The sequence below is a fragment of the Pantherophis guttatus genome, chromosome 1 (assembly GCF_059756535.1).
Source record: "Pantherophis guttatus breed Tessera chromosome 1, ASM5975653v1, whole genome shotgun sequence".
NCBI classification, from domain to species: Eukaryota; Metazoa; Chordata; class Lepidosauria; order Squamata; family Colubridae; genus Pantherophis; species Pantherophis guttatus.
This window is the reverse complement of record NC_142063.1, coordinates 38,242,968-38,257,176: the sequence shown is the minus strand read 5'-3', so window position 1 is coordinate 38,257,176 and position 14,209 is coordinate 38,242,968. Positions and strand designations below refer to the sequence as shown.

Below are 14,209 nucleotides of genomic sequence, written 5' to 3'. Positions count from 1 at the left end.
GGAAACTATAATCTCCGTTATTAATTATAATTATGGTCTGATCCAAAGAGATTCTAAAGTACAGTATATCATTCTTTTACCTATCCACAAATACAGTGTGCACCAACTGCTATTGTTTTATTTTTGATTGAGTACTGTTCTGAAAAAGCAGAATTGTGAGATGATCATTATGTACATCAATGATTTTCAAAATTGGCAACATTAATGTGTGTGGTTAGTATGGAAATTCTAGGAGGACTTTCCTAGAATTAGCCACCCAGTCCTGGTGGCTGAGGAATTCTGGGAATTGAAGTCCACACATTTTTAAAGTTGCTGTGCCAAGTTTCAGAAACACTTACAGATGCTGCTTTCATGAAATCTTGTTAGTGGAATCTTTTTTTATGGTGTGTGTTTCAGGCTACATATCAGATATTAGTATAGTGAAATTTCTAGAGTGAAAATAATTTGAGTATAGAAGGGTCACAGTGTTAGTTTAATGACCAACATTCTTACAGCATAAGCATTTCCAAATTATATCCTCTGGATTCTACTAACAAGCATTGCTCCAATTTGTTAATTTTTTAACATTCAAATATCACTTAATCAAAAAGAAATGACTGCCTTTAAGTAACCCTAACCAAAAGGAAGATTAGATACCTTCTCTATCTTGTTAATAAACCCAATTCCTCATTATATACTAATCATCTTTTCTAGTAAATGTGTACATGTGAAAAACTTGTAAATATGCATCTGTATGTAGGTAAATATGTAGCTTTATATACTAGCCAGAAGTCACAATCTCCAAAAAGGAAAGGGGCAGATCAAAAAAAGTTTAATAATTAAAAATGTATTGTCTGCAAATGGCAGTTTGTAAAGCTAATTGATTCCCAGATGTGATGAAAACATATTTCCTCTCACAACATATACACAAATAGACAACTTCACTGAATAAAGATGAAGCTCAGCAAACTTAAATCCATGCTTACTCATTAGTAAGTTCCATTGAATTCACTAGCTCTCACTCCCAGATAATAGGCCCTTGGTATGTAATGTTTCTTTAAGCTAGAGGTGTGTGTGCGTGTGTGTGTTGCACTATTAAAAAAACAGCACTCAATATCAACTACGCATATGCATATGTAATCTTTATAGCATAATACCTGTATTGTTTTAAAAGAATGCCCGGAAACTTTTCTCTCAATCTGCTCAATTGGTCTAAATACAAAGATGTCCTTGAGTCAAACTTGACTTCTTGTGGATACATGTAGACTATAGTATTACACAATTTTAGTGGAAAAAGTACAGAAAATATTTTGTTACAACCTTCATTCAGGATTGTACTTGTTTTACTTTCCAACCTAGGTCACAGATCTGGTAATCTGCCATCCAAGTAGTAGCTAGACCTTACCTTGCTTAGCTTCTGAACCACAGACAAAACTGACTTGATGCTATTATCTGCTGAGTAATCTACCTTAGAATCATATATAAAAATAGCCCATGTTATCCTGAGGTTACAAGATTGTTTTACACAAAAGCTGTATGCCTGTACAGAGTAAGCTTAAAGCTGATGAAGCACAGGAGAAATACATTGTCTCTGCTCACAAAATGGGAATTTTTCCAAATTAGCATACCCACTAGTTATAGTCACTAGCCAACAACAGTGTTTAGCCTATCTTTATTGAATTCTTTGAAAAATATCTCATTATACTTAATTATACTAATATATTAAATAAAATATATCAAAACCTAGCAGTCATTTCCTGAACCCAATATTTTTCTTGGACTACCTAGAAAGACAAATAATTTGAGTCAGTATTTCTTTCCTGTTTTGGGGGCCAAGTTAATTATTTTCTTTTTTAGCCAGAGCTTTTGCTATGCGTATGATTGAAAGCATAACTCAAATTCCTTCATATTTTGCTGTGACAATTTATTTCCCTGCCCTCTCCCCTAATTGATTCATTTGTTGAATTATTGATAAGAACTGTTGTATTCTCGAATTTCATTTTCAGCATTCACCACCAAATGTGAGCAAATTGTAATGAACAGAAATAACAAAGACCTGGACAAGAGAACAAAAGACAAGGAGAATATAGTATGTGCGCGCGCATGTGTGTAATATAATTCCCTGAAAAGAGTATCAACCACTTAATGTTAGCTTGCCTTGTACATGGGAAGATTTTGAAGGCTTTGCCGTTTACACAGGAAGATGAGGCTGAATTGTATCTTGTGGATTTTGGGTGTATCTGCTTCATTTTTCTATCTGCTGTATAATATTACACAGATGACCTTCATGTCTCTCAATAGCAATCTTTTGAGTACTCAGTTAGCAACACAGATGTTAAAAAGACAAAAAGAAATGGACAGATGGGCTTGAAGGGACCACACTCTAGATGTACACTACAACTGAAGTGTAATATTAATGTTTTACAGTTGAATATAGGAGGTAAAGAGGAAATGCATTTTTAAAATCAACTTTTAATAGCTCCAAAATAAGCCTCTTTAATAGAGGAATCTCTAGCAAAACATGCTGGCATCCCAGAGGGATATGCTTTTATTTACTTTTCCTACACTTAAAGAGTCAGCCAGGTATTCTTGCAGATAGCTGACAAACCTGTAAAAAGCAGCTGCAAGGTACAGTAAGCGTAGTATGAGAATATTTGGAGTTCTATGTAGATACTGACATGGTTCACACAATCTAATATAAATTTACAGAGCCCTTTTTTCTTCCTAGAAATTTTGTTCCAGATAAGGCTGATTGGTGATTTAGTAGAATAAATGATTATCTGCTTAGTCATATTATGTCTCCATTATTAACTTCTAAATGTTTTCTGATCCACACCACTGTCCAAGCTCTCTAAAATAAAATAAAAAACTGGACTTTTATTATTTATTTTTTCCACTTAACCAAAGGTAAGATCGTCCAATTTAGTGTGGATGTTTGTGCTTCTTTGGTTCCATCCTTTTCTTTTTAAAATAATCCCAAGTTACCTTCCAAGGCAACCGTGAAATATTCCCTTATGACTTTCAGGGAGTTCGTAAGTTATAATGCCAACCACTTTGGTTGGTAGGCAGGTGTTATCTAAAGACAACAAAGCATTTAATAAAAAGGTAGATGTAGGGCAAGCAATTGGAATGTCTAAAATAATATGTAAAATAACTAGCATTTTAGAAACATATCATGAGGTGAATCTCCATGAGAGAAAAAGTATATATAAACTTTTGGATATATAGATAAAATTTATGTATCATATATACAAATTATATACAACCAAAAGTCAGGTCCCATAAGCCAATCATAATCTTCTTCCCAGAGAAATATTACTGTAAGTGTTTACAGGTAGTGCTCCATTTATAACCATGTTTTCAGCCACCAAAATTACAATGGTGAAGACTTGGGAAGCAACAGCAAGCATTTGTTCGCTCTTGAACAGGTTCAGCAAGCATTTTCACCCAGCTGCCTTCTCTCCGTTACCTGCACCAACCTTTTGCTATCTCCTTTTCAGATCCAGCTTTTCTGGCAAACATTTTGTACTTTCCTACTTCTTTTCTTTCTTTCTGAAGAGCGCTGTCTTCAAAAACAGGTAAGGAAAATAGAAACAGGAATGCTTCTATCCTCCAGCACATGGATTATATTGACCTGCATGGTTTTAAATATTTAATCGAATAGTTATTAAGTAAAATGAATGTTTTTATTATTTGTAAACACACAGGAACATGTACAGCTTTCTAGATTAATATTTATTTTCAAACACATTGTACACTTTCTCTACGTTTTATGTGACATAAAATGCTTTATTGGTGTTGCAAGAACATAATGGGAAAAAAGGTAGTCTGCCAGGATAAAATAACTTCAAAAGAATTTGGAAATTTGAGAGTTAAAATGAAGAAAATAATGAACCAGGAGTCCTGGGATCTCAGATCTCAGAAATATTTTCTAGAGGATGGTACTGTTGTTGGCAACAAAACAGCAAAGAACTTTGCAACACCATAAAGATTAACCAATTCCTTATTCCTGAAATGTTTGTGGATCATAATTCATTTAAATAGGCATGTACAGTGGTTTGAGATCTGAGAAAGAATATTCTCATAAGGAAATGGTGAAGAACTGAAAAATACTGTACATCTTTCCTAAATTATCAAGATGGCATCACGCGTACTAGGATAAAAATTCTTCTTGTTTTTCGTTTAGTCATACATCCGATTGAATACATTAACCCACTCAGTATAAAAATGTTATCACACCCAACTACTGTTTTGAAGTTATTGCTCATCATTCTATGTGCCCCTTTCACCATTTTCTTTTCTTCTCTTCCCCCACTTTGAAAATAGCAGATACATCCCCCCCCTCCACACACACACACACATTGTTCCATGAGGCTATACAGTACTTCTTGTTATTTGAATGCAGTGGATTGAGATCCAGAACAACTGGGTGATCTAAATTTATGTAACAATGTAAATATGTGCCCTATGGAACATGTTACCCCCTGAGGTCAAATTGGCTCCCACCCTTCCGCAGGAGGCTGAAGTCCTGGCTCTGCCAAATGGCTTGGGACCCTAAGGGGAGGGGCGGACATCACATTGGAGGTGGTTGTTGACTCAAGAGGCAATCCCACCGCCCCCCCCCTCCCCTCCCGCTCATCCCGTTTCATCACTGGCATTCACGAAATGATGGCACCACCATCTCCTAGAGAGTCCCATCACAATGCGAGCCACTCACAATTACCGATATCGATCGGCCACAATTAAACCCGGGCTTCTCCTCCCCGCCCGCAGCGTGGCGCATGCGTGTTTGTGGGGAAAGCCTTCTCGTATTCCTCCCTCGCGCTTCTTTAACTTTTCCAGCTCTCCGTCCGCCCTTCGCATCCTTGCTTCTCGGAACCAGTGACATCATGGCTGTGGGCACGCGCAGAATTGTGGGCCGGGAGGGACCGCCATTTTCGGAGAGGAGAGGGGTGGGGCTAAGGCCGGTCAGTCAGGCTTGGGAAGCCGGGAAGAATTTGTCTCCCGGCCGTGAGAAAACGGAGGTGTAAGGGGGGCAACGGCGGTGCCGGGGTCGCTCCCGCCCCGTGATTGACAGCCCGGTCTTTCCACCCGGGCGGTGAAATCAGAGCAGGGGTGAGTATCGGCATGGGTCCCCGCCGCTTTCCTCAGCATCCTTTTTCCTTTCTTCGCCAGCAAGGGAACCCGGCGGCCTGCCTGCCGCCCATCCAAAAAAAAAAAAAAAAAATGCTGATCGCTCTTCGGACTAAGCGGCCGAGGCGGTGGCAGCTGCGGGCGCCAGCTGTAGGAAGAGCTCCGTGTGTACGTGTAGAATTGGGAGTAGATGAGAAGGAACGAAGTGTGGTGCTCACCAGCGGCGGCACCGAAAACGAGAAGCGGGTCCTGTGTGGGAGTGGATAGGTTCATGGGTGGGTGATGGAAGAAAAGGATGTCACATTTGGGGCGTGTTGAGCGGAGCATCTGAGAAGATGAAGACCCCAAAGGTGCTTTTTTTTTTTTTTGAAGAGCCAACTGGACTTTCTTGTGTGTGTGTATGTTTTCTTTGAAGACGTTTTCGCTTCTCATCCAAGAAGCTTCTTCAGCTCTGACAGGATAGTGGAGAATGGAAGGATTTATATTCCTTGCAGACAGCTGGTCATGTGCATCCTTTTATAGAGGGTCGTTAAAGCACTTGGAGGTTTATCTGTGTCCTCAGGGTCACCTGAGTAGTGCTCTTGGTTCCTGTAGTCTGCAATTTTTTCTCTGGAAATCAAAGAAAAAAAAAAAAACCAAGAAAGCCCAGTTGCCTCCTGAAAAAGCACCTTTGGGACAACCATGACCTGGATGACTGAGAATCTCTCCAGACGAGAAGATGAAGAAAAATCAGGTCTGGATCGAATATTTGCAGACACAGAGGATTTAGGAAGCTGATAGCAATTCTGTGTGTAAAGTGTCTTCCGTTGCCAATTTCTCATTCTACAAGAAAAGGCTGATTTAGATGTCTATAAGTGCTGGACTAATCTCTGAGGACAACGGCCATCCTTATTCTGCTGCTGATGTTGCACTTCAGAATGAAAAAAAAATATTAGGTAATTGAGGAAGAGAGATTGAAGAGGAAGGAAATAGTTCGTTCATTGGGCATGTGTTTCTCTGACCACCCCCACTTCCCCCCACTTGTGCTTACTGTCCTTCCCCTGCTTTTGACAATTTTATGTTGCAATTTGGGGCCTGACAACATCCAGGAATGGGGATATCTGATAGAATAATGAAGTATGATCCTTCGGATGTTCGGATCTGTATAGTGCTGGCCTATTTTTCTTCTGCATTAAAAAAAATAGCTTCAGGTTGGTTTTGCAATTTTTAAAGTTATTAAAAGCTTGTGTGTGTACCATTCACAACTTCACATAACATAGATTTGTGTGTAGATTTTTAATGTATATCATATAAAGTATGAAAACATTATTTTCCTGTCATCTTTTTATTGGATAATTGATTTTTTTTTACATTCTATATCTTACCTTTGTTTTCTTCAATAGATGGATATTTCTGGGGTTTGTATGTATGTTTGCTTTTTCCTGAAATGAGATCAGAAAAATGATAGTTCTGTTTTCCATTTTTCTGTGTTTTGAGTTTGTAGTCAGAGCCATAAGGTTTCCCCCCCCCCCCCAAAAGGCTTTTTATAGCTAGAAGATTTTGGATTGGAAAAATGTAATAGCAAAGCTTATTATCTGTATGCATTATAATGGATAGTCTTGATAGGATTTCAGCTTATTTAATAATTTATAGAGCTAAATTTTTAATAGCTAAAACAAAGCTGCGCCTTTTGGTTTAGGCTACTGATATATGAGTTTTAAAGGACTGTCTGGAAGTATTTATTCCCTTTTGCAATATGGAATAGTTTGGGTGGAGAAATTTAATGAAATTTAGGAAGGCTGTAGCGTAAGTCAAACTCAACTGCATGATACCAACATAAAGTAAAAATTAAACTCAGATTCCATTCTTGTATCTGTTTACCTGTGAGTAAACCATGTTGAATTTGGCAGTTAATATTCTAAGTAGGCATTTATACAAATAAGTTATAAATGGAATTAAGTATGTTTTTGAAACCATTTATTAAATAAATAATAAAAGTATAAATGTTTTCCGAATAAATTTAAATAACGCAATGTTATAGAAAATATCTTTTTCTACAAATTTCCAAAACAAGTCTGGTAACAATTAAAAACTGAGTTATAAGTCTTGGAATGATAAAAAGGAGAATCATGAACAGTAAAGGTCAAACAGATTCATTAGGCAAAGCCCTAATGTGTTTATAAACCAGTAACTGTATTGAAGCAAGCAAATTGCTGACCAGGAAAAATATGAGATGATATCAGGCTTGAAGCTTGGAATAGTGTGGCTCTAATGCATACCAATTTAGCAAAGTTTATATGCCAAAATTTATTGCAATCAATTTTAGGAAGTCAGGATTGAATAACATTTCTATATTATATTGCAGTAATCTATCTTCCATGTGCCTGATAATAGGATTGATATATAGAATTAATATGGCATTTTTGAAATTGCTAAATGAAGATCGCATATGAAAATATTAAAATAAAAAGATCAACTGTAAAATATTAATATTTTAACAATCATATTGTACTTGTGGCTTTTTTAAAGCGGAAAGTAAATGAAATATGGTTTAGAATAAGAAGGCTAAGAAAAACTAGGTCATTAGTTTTTCTAATGTTTGCAATTTCAAATTAAACCTTTAAATATGTAATAAGAAAATGGAACGTATCTAACATTTTTTTTAAATGAAGAGATTTATAAAATGAAGATCAACATATAATATATACTAGTGTGTATAGTAGAAGCTTTTTTTAAAAAAATGTTGCTTTCATTTTCTACTTAAGGAGTTCCCCATAAGGATCTAACCAAATCTGCACCTACTTCTCTTTCCTTTTGTTTCTTATTTTATCTGTTTATTTCTCTTACTTCCCTCAGTGCCCTTGGGATGTTAGATTGTACCCTGTAATGCAGTGTCTGGCTTCTTATTGTAGGCTAAATTCCCTTTGGACATGTGGATTAGCGCAGTTACTCTTCTGGCTCCATTTCTTTGATCTGCTTCAAAGCCATGCTTTGATATCCACATTTTAATTTTAAATCTCAGTATATACAATGTGACAACATGGTTCATATATATTTCAGGATTATTTTAATGATAAGAATGAGTAGCTCAGCGCATAAGGCAATAGAAATCAAAACTATCTGAAAGAGCTGTTTCAATTCCTCTTTTTGAAGGGAGGAAAAAGGGAAATTGATATTCAATTTTTAGAACTTATATAAAGTAAAATCTTTTTGCTTTAGATCGTTCTTAAGAGGATGAAGTGTTTATAAGCTTGATAATACGTAGAGGAATTTGGGTAATGAAATATTTTAGAAAAATTATTACCAGCTTTTTTTCTGTGTTTGATTAGTGATGTGGAAATAGATGTTTGATCATAGAAAATACGGATTTGTTTTAGTTGCTTTATTTAAACAACCTTAAAAATTGTTGCACAGCCAGTGATTCATTGGAAAGTAATTTTTCCCCTTTCACTATTTTCAAATTATGTAATAAACATTCTAGCCTTTCTTGGAAAGTACTGTAAACTTGTATTATAGGTAATATAAATAAGCCGTTTTAATTAAAAAGCTGGAAAAATTATAACTAGACAAAAATTGCAGCTAATGTATTATAAAGATTAGAATTGTAACATTTAAAGCTACTTTGTAAACAGCTTCTTTTCATCCTTATAATATTTTTGTTAAATATTAATATTTAATACTGGCTATATAGATAATCCTAGACTTACGATCACAGTTGAGCCCAAAATTTATATTGCTAAGCGAGACATTTGTTAACTGAATTTTGCCTCATTTTACGATCTTTCTTGCCACAGTTGTTAAGTGAATCACTGCATTTAAGTTAATAACACGGTTATTAAGTGAATTTGGCTTCCCCATTGATTTTGCTTGTCAGAAGGTTGCAATAGGTGACCTCAGGATAACTGCAACTGTCATAAATATGAGTCAGTTGCCAAGCATCTGAATTTTGATCATGACTATGACATGACCATGGGATGCTGCAACGGTTATATGTGTGAAAAATGGTCATCAGTCCGTTGTTTTTCGACTGTTGTAACTTCAAACAGTCACTAAACAAACTGTTGTAAATTGAGGACTTTACAAGTCTGAATTTATTTAAGAAAATTTATATGGCTGCCCAACTCACTCTCACTCTATGCAGTTTACAAGAATAAAAACCCAATATAAAAAACAATAAAATAAAATAAAAAACAATAAAAAAGCAATAATCCCTAGTCCCTCTGGCAACAACAGTCAAATAAGCCATTTGATGAGCTCCATCCAACTCTTGGGTCCCCAGGCCCATTGGAAAACCAGATCTTCAGGGCCTTACAAAAGAGTGTCAAAGTGGGGACCAATCTTATCTCTGCAGGGATGATGTTCCATAGGGAGGAAGCTACCATGGAGAAGGCCTTCTATTAATGCTTCTGAAATACTTTAAATGTATTTAAATGTATTAAATACATAAAATTCACTAAGTCTGCATTACGATTACTATTAGTCTTCTCACCGTTCCTATCACCCATATCCTCCCACTTATGACTGCATGACTGTAACTTTGTTGCTTGTATCCTTACGATTTATATTGATATTGTCTTTTTATGTACACTGAGAGCATATGCACCAAAGACAAATTCCTTGTATTTCCAATCACACTTGGCCAATAAAGAATTCTATTTATTCTATTCTAAAAAGAATTCTATACATGTTGCCAATTGCAACATTATATAATTTTGACAGACTTCATCTTTCATGTATTTGAAAATAATCTATTTCTTAAATTGCATTGTTTTAGATCTAATCAGGTTTATTGCTTGACAAATTTGTTTTTGGTTGTGTACAACTGTGTGATTTAGAATAATTTCATCAGATTCAACAGGGAGAAACTTATTGATCTCATATTTTTAGGAAGTTTGGGGAGCTGAGGTGAGGAGGCATTGCTTTTCAATAACAATGCCAACCCTACCAAGCAGCCTCTCAGAAGAGATCAGCTTAGCTCTCTTCTTCTAAAGATGAAGTTATTTAGAAGCTTCTAAAGCTGGAGTTGTTTCCAAGAGCCTTTCTCTGATTTTAGAATGCCATCTTTCACATTTATTTTATTACTTGTGTTTTTATAATTGGTGTTTTTTGTCTTTTTTATGGACGCTTGCACCATATATATTTTATTTGATTTGGATAAATTGCTAATAGTTTTTTGATTGTGATGGGCTAGAAGTGAGAAGAATAACCTTTTCTGTAGAAATGGAAGATTGTATGTTACCCTGTCTGAAAAAAATTTCAGAATAGTCTTTTTGGAAACATTTGGTTGTCCATAGACTTGTCCTTGTTCACTTTCTCTTTCATTGTGGTCATTTTCCTCTTTTATCACATCTTAATTTTTCGTTACCTTTACTTTTAGGGTATAGTTCTTAGCATATTACTGAAGTTTGAATGTGGCTTCAACCTAAAACCATTGCCCACTGCTACTTAAATTGTGCCTAATTTGGATAATGTTAGTGTAATTCAGACTTAGTTCTTCATGACATGATGAAGGTTTCTGTAAGAAGTTTTTAAAATGTCCTGTAAAAGTATATTTCTCTGTGAGTTTTGTGTAGGAAGTGATATCTGTATTCAGACTTCAGTTAACTTATTTGCCAACAGCCCCAAAGTCAATTTGAGCAATCAAGAATGTTTAGGAAAGAGAGGTTTCACAAGAATAGCTATGCTAAACTGCCAAAATAATCTGAAGTGGGCTTTCAGAAAATAACCAGAACTATCTATTTCTGAAAGGAGTCTGCAGGAATTTTCTCTTTCACTTTCATGGGAATACTGCAAATTTGACATTATTGGGAATTACTTGATTTTGCACAAGAGTCTGTTTCATGCATAATAATCCTCAATTAAACTAAAAGAAGCATCTCTTGCTTCCTTACTTCACTATCTCCATTTCTTAAATGATGAGGTCATGCACAGATTGTGAATCAGTTTATAATTGGGAAATTAGTTTAATCTTCATTTACCAGCCAGTATCTGAGATCATCATATAGCGTAAACTGGGATTACATTCTGCAAGAAAGTGTGATTTAAAGGGAAATTTGATTTAAACAGGCCACATACTCTAAAGTAAACAGTATGAAGACTTTGATCTCAGTTTAGTAGTATTTGAATGAATTGGATGTGCACATCACTCTAAACTATAAAATTGGGTTTTAGCCATATATTTATCAAACCAGCTGTTTCAGTTTGTAAACAATTTATGGTATGTAGAGTTGGGACAACTGGGGGCCTCAATGCTTCATGCCAAATTAAATGTAATTTTAAGGGAACATCCTGCTTTTGATTTTTAGAATAACTCAAAAGACCTACTGTGGACTCCATCCTGAAAAAGCATGGACTTCTGCCTTAGTGTCAAACATGATATTTGTTGATATCTGATGAACATGATATTTCAAAAGCATGAAATATCTACATTTCTCAGTGCATGTTAGTTCAGTAAATTAATCTGTTTAGAACATTAAAGCTAACTGTATAATGTTTTAACTATGACAACTGTTGAAAAATAGTGATCAATACATGAATTAGCATAGTGATTTGCTTTTTTATATTTTTTATAAATCTACTACCTTCAGTTCTTCTTTATTGACTCCAGTTGGAACCAGCTGTCTATTGTTAAGCAAAGTGGTTGCTATGTAGGAAATCATGGGACTGCTTTCTTTTTACCCATTTCCCTGCCCTGTGGAATGCTCACTGTGCTGCCATAATAGCAAGCTTGCAGCAGCTGCCCATAACTGACAAAACTACTGTAATCAATTTAACATCTCTGACTTTTGCCTCCTAATGATTTTACTTCAGGTTTCCTTTCCCCCACTCCACCTCTCTTTGTAGTGCTCTCTCCAGTGATGGGATAATTAGCAGTAAGAAATTAATGTTTATAATTAATTGGAGAAGAAGTGATTATAAGAGAGTAAGCAGGTACACAATGGAGGAATGCACATTGGAAGGAATGCGGTGAAGCCAGCAGTCCCAACTGCGCTAGGCAAACAACTACTCTATTCCCCTTTGGGTCTCTTCTTATAATCCCTTCCTCTCCAATTTCTAGTGGAGGATGGGGGGGAACAACGGATCAGTCAAAGGACAATGTATATTGACTATAATGGTGATCATATGACTGAGAGACACTGAGAAGGTTATAAACACGGCCATTGGTTGTAAAGTTATTTTTTCATCACCGTCTTACATTGAACTGTTCCTGAATGAGTTAGTCGGTAAGCGAGGTCTACCTGTAGTTGTCCAGAAAAAAAAAAGAATATAGAACTTATTGCAGAATAATACCAAGGAGACTCATAATTTCTTTGCCAATGATATTTGGTGTCTAGGTATGTATTCATGTATTATATGTACAGAAATGATGCTTTTACAAAGAATAAATTAAAAAAATGAATTGGTATTTGCAGATTTAATTTCTTATCTACTCTAAAGTAAAACAAGTTTTTTAAAAAATTGCCTTCAGTGAGATGGGCAGCCTACAAGTTTGATAAATAAGTAAAAACGTTTCTCAATATTAGATTTTTAAAGCGAAGTCCAGGTACTTTGGATTTCAGCCTTTTCATCCCAGCCAGTATGACCAAATCATCTGGATGGTATCTGGTTTGTTAATAGTACATGAAAAAAGGCAGTAGTTAAAAATAGAAAACAAGAAAGGAAGTAATGAGAAAAGTTCTTGTCCTGAAAAATGTGGAGAATTATCAAACATAGAAGCTGTTCTCAAGCAGAATGCTGCGATACCCTGGGGCATTGCAGCAAAATCATAGAGCACTGAGGGATATTTTACTGCTTAGTAAATGGAACTGTTGGTGAACTGGGCTGTCACTATACATAGCTTGATCATGGTGAATGATGAAAGTTTGGAAACTTCTGGTTTAGGTATTTTTAACACTTGTCAAGGTAAACTGATTGAAGAAGTAATAGATATGTTGAAGTTTCAATATTTTAAAAATATTTATAAACCTAATTGATTCTGGGAGTGAGGGGAGTTACATGCTGGGTTCATCTGCTGGTCCCGGTACTTTCCTGGGTCAGATTTGGGAATGACAGGCTTCATCCAGTGTTTGGTAACTTGGCATGATACGGTAGGAAGTGTTGTTGAGTTTTTTGCTTATTAATTTATTTCGTATATTTGAACATGCTGTTTAGCCAATTTATTTCTTGGGTTTACAGTCAAATATAACAATAACATAGATACTTATGAGCAAATCAAGATAAATTATAATAAAAGCAGCAACAAAATTAAAATAAATTAGGACCCAGAACTTTAAAACCTAGGAGGACAAAATCTTTTAAAAGTTAAAAAGGGCTGCTTACTGAGGAAGTAAATATTATGAGAACATGGTTTGTATTGCATTTCTCAATACCGAATTGATAATTGATGTACCAATTATGAAAATTATGGAGGTTTATGCTAGGAGTATCAAATGATAGTCTAAAATTCTGATTTTAAAAAGTCATAATTCCATGAAAATGTATGAGGTTACCTGGGATTTAGAGCATATGTTAGCAGTATGACAATTACTGTATAGTTCTTTTATTCTGTATGATGTGAACCAGTCTCTGTGAAAAGGAAAGAATTGAATAAGAAATAGGAGCAACAAAGCATGGCTATGACAGGATTGACAGGCAGAACAGCCACTGATTTCCCTATGTCTGGACTCTTGAGAAAAGTATTTAATGAATAGAGCTAACTCTAATAGTTGATGCTGATATGCCTTTCTTCTACCTGTTTTTTCCACTGAAAAGTAGAAAAAAGAAAGGATTTCAGACAGTATATGGCTGCATGCCAAGTGCCCCATGATCATGTGATCACCATTTGCAATTTCTTTTCTGGCTTCCTCAGAAAGTCAGTGGGGAAGCCAGCAGGGAAACTGCAAGATGCTTGAATAAGACTTTTCCATCTGTACACCCTTCCCCAGCCACTCTGCATTTGCTTCACTTTGGCCACATGTGCACCTCCATACATCCTCCCCAACCTGCACCTCTCACATAGCCTCCATCAGGGATAAAATGCTACCAGTTCATTCAGGTTCGGACGAATCGGTAGTTAAAAAAGCTAACTACCGGCAGTTTAAAAAGCTACCGGTTCCTCCGAACAAGTATTTCCGACGAT

General features: G+C 35.8%; 1 protein-coding gene across 5 annotated transcripts in view; it reads left to right on the top strand.

The window, feature by feature from the left end:
- Positions 1-4,729: 4,729 nt before the first annotated feature.
- The window catches only part of KLC1 (kinesin light chain 1), a 42,930-nt gene continuing 33,450 nt past the window's right edge, over positions 4,730-14,209 (top strand). For all 5 annotated transcript variants that reach the window (XR_015728395.1, XM_087871946.1, XM_034418539.3 and 2 more), the window contains exon 1: positions 4,730-5,094. The gene's annotated coding sequence lies outside the window, so the exon portion shown is untranslated. The remainder of the gene's footprint in view (positions 5,095-14,209) is intronic.